Source organism: Oncorhynchus mykiss, chromosome 14 (genome assembly GCF_013265735.2).
Source record: "Oncorhynchus mykiss isolate Arlee chromosome 14, USDA_OmykA_1.1, whole genome shotgun sequence".
Taxonomy (NCBI): Eukaryota; Metazoa; Chordata; class Actinopteri; order Salmoniformes; family Salmonidae; genus Oncorhynchus; species Oncorhynchus mykiss.
Genome location: NC_048578.1, coordinates 17,955,760 through 17,963,870, shown reverse-complemented (window position 1 = coordinate 17,963,870; position 8,111 = coordinate 17,955,760).

Below are 8,111 nucleotides of genomic sequence, written 5' to 3'. Positions count from 1 at the left end.
CAATTAGATAGGGTGCAGGCCAGGCAGAAGACTGTTAGCCAGCCTCCCAGCCACTAGCACAGTCAGTGTAGTCAGCTCAGCTATACCCATTTAGACCGTGTCTATGCCTCAACCTAGGTTGGGCAAATTTAACATGGCGGTGTTCGCTTTAGCAATCTCACTGGATTAAAGACCTCCTCCATTCCTGCCATTATTGAAAGAGATTGTGATACCTCACATCTAAAAATAGGGCTCCTTAAAATGTTAGATCCCTCACTTCCAAGGCAGTTATAGTCAATTAACTAATCACTGATCTTAATCTGGATGTGATTGGCCTGACTGAAACATAGCTTGAGCCTGATGAATTTACTTTGTTAAATGAGGCCTCAACTCCTGGTTACACTAGTGACCATATCCCCCCCGCATCTCGTAAAGGCGGAGGTGTTAACATTTATGATAGCAAATTTCAATTTAAATTTTCGTCTTTTGAGCTTCTAGTTATGAAATCTATGCAGCCTACTCAATCACTTTTTATAGCTACTGTTTACAGGCCTCCTGGGCCATACACAGCGTTCCTCACTGAGTTCCTGTCGGATCTTGTAGTCATGGCAGATAATATTCACATTTTTGGTGATTTTAATATTCACATGGAAAAGTCCACAGACCCACTCCAAAAGGCTTTCAGAGCCATCATCGGCTCAGTGGTTTTTGTCCAACATGTCTCCGGACGTATTCACTGCCACAGTCATACTCTGGACCTAATTTTGTCCCGGGGAATAAATGTTGTGGATCTTAATGTTTTTCCTCATAATCCTGGACTATTGAACCACCATTTTATTATGTTTGCAATCACAACAAATAATCTGCTCAGACCCCAACCAAGGATCATCAAAAGTCGTGCTATAAATTCTGGGACAACCCAAAGATTCAGGACTCACTTCAAGACTCCCTCCGCCTACCCAAGGACGTCAGAGTACAAAAATCATTTAACCACCTAACTGAGGAACTCAATTTAACCTTGCGCAATACCCTAGATGCAGTTGCACCCCTAAAAACCAAAAACATTTGTCATAAGAAACTAGCTCCTACAGAAAATACCCAAACTCTGAAGCAAGCTTCCAGAAAATTGGAACGAAAATGGCGCCACACCAAACTGGAAGTCTTCCGACTAGCTTGGAAAGACAGGCCCGTGCAGTATCGAAGAGCCCTCACTGCTGCTCGATCATCCTATTTTTCCAACTTTTAATTGAGGGAAATAAGAACAATCCAAAATGTATTTTTGATACTGTCGCAAAGCTAACTTAAAAGCAGCATTCCCCAAGAGAGGATGGCTTTCACTTCAGCAGTGATAAATTCATGAACTTCTTTGAGGAAATTATCATGATCATTAGAAAGCAAATTACGGACTCCTCTTTAAATCTGCGTATTCCTCAGGACGTAGTTGTCCTGAGTCTCCACAACTGCCAGGACCTAGGATCAAGGGAGACACGCAAGTGTTTTAGTACCTTACCTCTTGACACAATTATGAAAATAATCATGAACCTCTAACCTTCAAGCTGCATACCCTATTCCAACTAAACTACTGAAAGAGCGGCTTCCTGTGCTTGGCCTTCCTATGTTGAACATAATAAATGGCTCTCTATCCACCGGATGTGTACAAAACTCATTAAAAGTGGCAGTAATAAAGCCTCTCTTGAAAAAGCCAAACCTTGACCCAGAAAATATAAAAAACTAAATTGGCCGATATCGAATCTCCCATTCCTCTCAATTTTTTTGAAAAAGCTGTTGCGCAGCTTTTTCCCAGCCAGCTTCAGTCTGGTTGTAGACCCCATCATAGCACTGAGACTGCACTTGTGAAGGTGGTAAATTACCTTTTAATGGCATCAGACCGAGGCTCTGCATCTGTTCTCGTGCTCCTAGACCTTAGTGCTGCTTTTGATACCATCAATCACCACATTCTTTTGGAGAGATTGGAAACCCAAATTGGTCTAAATGGACAAGTTCTGGCCTGGTTTAGATCTTATCTGTCGGAAAGATATCGGTTTGTCTCTGTGGATGGTTTTTCCTCTGACAAATCAACTGTACATTTGTGTTCCTCAAGGTTCTGTTTTAAGACCACTATTGTTTTCACAATATATTTTACCTCTCTGTGATGTCATTCTGAAATATAATGTTAACTTTCACTGCTATGCGGATGACACACAGCTGTACATTTTGATGAAACATGATGAAGCCCCAAAATTTTCCTCGCTGAAAGCCTGTGTTTCAGACATAAGGAAGTGGATGGCTGCAAACATTCTACATTTAAACTCAGACAAAATAGAGATGCTTGTTCTAGGTCCCAAGAAACAAAGAGATCTTCCTTTGAATCTGACAATTAATCTTGACGGTTGTACAGTCATCTCAAATACAACTGTGAAGGACCTCGGCGTTACTCTGGACCCTGATTTCTCTTTTGACAAACATATCAAGACTGTTTCAAGGACAGCTTTTATCCATCTACGTAACATTGCAAAAATTAGAAACTTTCTGTACAAAAATGATGCAGAAAAATTCATCCATACTTTTGTCACTTCTAGGTTAGACTACTGCAATGCTCTACTTTCCGGCTACCTGGATAAAGCACTAAACTACACGGCTGCTAGAATCTTGACTAGAACCCAAAAATGTGATCATATTACTCCAGTGCTAGCGTCTCTACACTGGCTTCCTGTTATGGCAAGGGCTGATTTCAAGGTTTTACTGCTAACCTAGAAAGCATTACATGGGCTTGCTCCTACCCATCTATCCGATTGGGTCCTGCCGTACATACCTACACTTACGCTACGGTCACAATTAATCCATTAATCACGGTACTCCATTCTGCTTGTTTGTTTTATCTGTTGGCCCCGTTGCCTAGTCAACGCCATTTTACCTGCTGTTGTTGTGCTAGCTGATTAGCTGTTGTCTCACCTACTGTCTAGCTAGCTTTCCCAACTCAACACCTGTGATTACTGTATGCCTCGCTGTATGTCTCTCTCAAGTGTCAATATGCCTTGTATACTGTTGTTCAGGTTAGTTATCATTGTTTTAGTTCACAATGGAGCCCCTAGTTCCACTCTTCATACCCCTGATAACTCCTTTGTCCCACCTCCCACACATGCGGTGACCTCACCCATTACAACCAGCATGTCCAGAGATACAACCTCTCTCATCATCACCCAGTGCCTGGGCTTACCTCCGCTGTACCCGCACCCCACCATACCCCTGTCTGCGCATTATGCCCTGAATATATTCTACCATGCCCAGAAACCTGCTCCTCTTATTCTCTGTCCCCAACGCTCTAGGCGACCAGTTTTGATAGCCTTTAGCCGCACTCTCATACTACTCCTTCTCTGTTCCGCGGGTGATGTGGAGGTAAACCCAGGCCCTGCATGTCCCCAGGCACCCTCATTTGTTGACTTCTGTGATCGAAAAAGCCTTGGTTTCATGCATGTCAACATCAGAAGCCTCCTCCCTAAGTTTGTTTTACTCACTGCTCTAGCACACTCTGCTAACCCTGATGTCCTTGCTGTGTCTGAATCCTGGCTCAGGAAGGCCACCAAAAATTCAGAGATTTCCATACCCAACTATAACATCTTCCGTCAAGATAGAACTGCCAAAGGGGGAGGAGTTGCAGTCTACTGCAGAGATAGCCTGCAAAGTAATGTCATACTTTCCAGGTCCATACCCAAACAGTTCGAACTACTAATTTTGAAAATTACTCTCTCCAGAAATAAGTCTCTCACTGTTGCCGCCTGCTACCGACCTCCCTCAGCTCCCAGCTGTGCCCTGGACACCATTTGTGAATTGATCGCCCCCCATCTAGCTTCTGAGTTTGTTCTGTTAGGTGACCTAACCTGGGATATGCTTAACACCCCGGCAGTCCTACAATCTAAGCTAGATGCCCTCAATCTCACACAAATCATCAAGGAACCCACCAGGTACAACCCTAACTCTGTAAACAAGGGCACCCTCATAGACGTCATCCTGACCAACTGGCCCTCCAAATACACCTCCGCTGTCTTCAACCAGGATCTCAGCGATCACTGCCTCATTGCCTGTATCCGCTACGGAGCCGCAGTCAAACGACCACCCCTCATCACTGTCAAACGCTCCCTAAAACACTTCTGTGAGCAGGCCTTCCTAATCGACCTGGCCCGGGTATCCTGGAAGGACATTGACCTCATCCCGTCAGTTGAGGATGCCTGGTCATTCTTTAAAAGTAACTTCCTCACCATTTTAGATAAGCATGCTCCGTTCAAAAAATGCAGAACTAAGAACAGATACAGCCCTTGGTTCACCCCAGACCTGACTGCCCTCGACCAGCACAAAAACATCCTGTGGCGGACTGCAATAGCATCGAATAGTCCCCGTGATATGCAACTGTTCAGGGAAGTCCGGAACCAATACACGCAGTCAGTCAGGAAAGCTAAGGCCAGCTTCTTCAGGCAGAAGTTTGCATCCTGTAGCTCCAACTCCAAAAAGTTCTGGGACACTGTGAAGTCAATGGAGAACAAGAGCACCTCCTCCCAGCTGCCCACTGCACTGAGGCTAGGTAACACGGTCACCACCGATAAATCCATGATTATCGAAAACTTCAATGAGCATTTCTCAACGGCTGGCCATGCCTTCCGCCTGGCTACTTCAACCTCGGCCAACAGCCCCGCCCCCCCCGCTGCTCCTCGCCCAAGCCTCTCCAGGTTCTCCTTTACCCAAATCCAGATAGCAGATGTTCTGAAAGAGCTGCAAAACCTGGACCCGTACAAATCAGCTGGGCTTGACAATCTGGACCCTCTATTTCTGAAACTATCCGCCACCATTGTCGCTACCCCTATTACCAGCCTGTTCAACCTCTCTTTCATATCGTCTGAGATCCCCAAGGATTGGAAAGCTGCCGCAGTCATCCCCCTCTTCAAAGGGGGAGACACCCTGGACCCAAACTGTTACAGACCTATATCCATCCTGCCCTGCCTATCTAAGGTCTTCGAAAGCCAAGTCAACAAACAGGTCACTGACCATCTCGAATCCCACTGTACCTTCTCCGCTGTGCAATCTGGTTTCCGAGCCGGTCACGGGTGCACCTCAGCCACACTCAAGGTACTAAACGATATCATAACCGCCATCGATAAAAGACAGTACTGTGCAGCCGTCTTCATCGACCTTGCCAAGGCTTTCGACTCTGTCAATCACCATCTTCTTATTGGCAGACTCAGTAGCCTCGGTTTTTCGGATGACTGCCTTGCCTGGTTCACCAATTACTTTGCAGACAGAGTTCAGTGTGTCAAATCGGAGGGCATGCTGTCCGGTCCTCTGGCAGTCTCTATGGGGGTGCCACAGGGTTCAATTCTCGGGCCGACTCTTTTCTCTGTATACATCAATGATGTTGCTCTTGCTGCGGGCGATTCCCTGATCCACCTCTACGCAGACGACACCATTCTATATACTTTCGGCCCGTCATTGGACACTGTGCTATCTAACCTCCAAACAAGCTTCAATGCCATACAACACTCCTTCCGTGGCCTCCGACTGCTCTTAAACGCTAGTAAAACCAAATGCATGCTTTTCAACCGATCGCTGCCTGCACCCGCATCCCTGCCTAGCATCACCACCCTGGATGGTTCCGACCTAGAATATGTGGACATCTATAAGTAACTAGGTGTCTGGCTAGACTGCAAACTCTCCTTCCAGACTCATATCAAACATCTCCAATCGAAAATCAAATCAAGAGTCGGCTTTCTATTCCGCAACAAAGCCTCCTTCACTCACGCCGCCAAGCTTACCCTAGTAAAACTGACTATCCTACCGATCCTCGACTTCGGCGATGTCATCTACAAAATGGCTTCCAACACTCTACTCAGCAAACTGGATGCAGTCTATCACAGTGCCATCCGTTTTGTCACTAAAGCACCTTATACCACCCACCACTGCGACTTGTATGCTCTATTCGGCTGGCCCTCGCTACATATTCGTCGCCAGACCCACTGGCTCCAGGTCATCTACAAGTCCATGCTAGGTAAAGCTCCGCCTTATCTCAGCTCACTGGTCACGATGGCAACACCCATCCGTAGCACGCGCTCCAGCAGGTGTATCTCACTGATCATCCCTAAAGCCAACACCTCATTTGGCCGCCTTTCGTTCCAGTACTCTGCTGCCTGTGACTGGAACGAATTGCAAAAATCGCTGAAGTTGGAGACTTTTATCTCCCTCACCAACTTCAAACATCAGCTATCTGAGCAGCTAACCGATCGCTGCAGCTGTACATAGTCTATTGGTAAATAGCCCACCCATTTTCACCTACCTCATCCCCATACTGTTTATATTTATTTACTTTTCTGCTCTTTTGCACACCAATATCTCTACCTGTACATGACCATCTGATCATTTATCACTCCAGTGTTAATCTGCAAAATTGTAATTATTCGCCTACCTCATGCCTTTTGCACACATTGTATATAGACTCCCCCTTTGTTTTCTACTGTGTTATTGACTTGTTAATTGTTTACTCCATGTGTAACTCTGTGTTGTCTGCTCATACTGCTATGCTTTATCTTGGCCAGGTCGCAGTTGCAAATGAGAACTTGTTCTCAACTAGCCTACCTGGTTAAATAAAGGTGAAATAAAAAAAAATAAAAAAATAACAAGACGCAGGCCCCCTAACTGTCCCTAGAATTTCTAAGCAAACAGCTGGAGACAGGGCTGTCTCCTATAGAGCTAACATTTTTTGGAATGGTCTGCCTACCCATGTGAGAGACGCAGACTTGGTCTCAACCTTTAAGTCTTTACTGAAGACTCATCACTTCAGTAGGTCCTATGATTGAGTGTAGTCTGGCCCAGGAGTGTGAAGGTGAACGGAAAGGCACTGGAGCAACAAACCACCCTTGCTGTCTCTGCTGGCCGGTTCCCCTCTCTCCACTGGGATTCTCTGCCTCTAACCCTATTACAGGGGCTGAGTCACTGGCTTACTGGTGCTCTTCCATGCCGTCCCTAGGAGGGGTGCGTCACTTGAGTGGGTTGAGTCACTGATGTGATCTTCCTGTCTGGGTTGCCCCCCCCCAAAGTGAGTGGGGTTATATCCTGCCTGTTTGGCCCTGTCCGGGGGTATCTTCTGGTGGGGCCACAGAGTCTCCTGACCCCTCCTGTCTCAGCCTCCAGTATTTATGCTGCAGTAGTTTGTGTCGAGGGGCTAGGGTCAGTCTGTTATATCTGGACTATTTATCCTGTCCTGTGTGAATTTAAGTATGCTCTCTCTAATTCTTTCTTTCTCTCTCTCTCTCTGATGACCTGAGCCCTAGGACCATGCCTCAGGGCTACCTGTCCTGATGACTCCTTGTTGTCCCCAATTCACCTGGCTGTGCTGCTGCTTCAGTTTCAACTGTTTCGCCTGCGGCTATGGAACCCTGACCTCTTCACTGGACGTGCTGCCTGTCCCAGACCTGCTGTTTTCAGCAGAGAAGGCACGAGCAGTAGACATACTGCTTTGCTCAAAATGAAACCATAGACATGTTGGATTAAATACACAGTTGTTGAGTATTCCAGTACTTGAAATTCCGTAAACAATCTATAGATAATGTGTGTTGCAGCTTTTGGAAGCAGCTGTTCCTCTCACTCAAGTGTTCCGATACGTTCATAAAAAAAGGTGATATTTATTCTCCTGGTGACACATCTTTACGTCTCCATAACAACGGCAGAGATATGATTCACAGTCCAAAGCTAGATATACATGAGAAATAGACATTCATAATTTGGTGACTAAGACTTGATGTCTGGCTATACATCTCAATATAACTAGGCCATTCTGCCTATATTTAAATTTCATTGGAAATGGTCTGATTTAATGTGAACCCTTGCATTCTGCCTAGATAACAGCTAAAATGCTTTTCTCTCTTCAATTCCTTGTCTTAAGGAAGGCTACCTTACCTTGTAAACAGACTATGGACAAGGTATGAGTGACAGCAAACCATGCTTGATTCCCCCCACAGCACTGTTTTCAAATGAGTCTTAGCATTTGTGGCACAAATCCAATGCAAGTCATGGTACCTATATTAGCATTTTTCAGGGCATTGTTTCCAAATCAGTGTCTCAAATTGATTGTGCTGCTCAATAAAGTCACT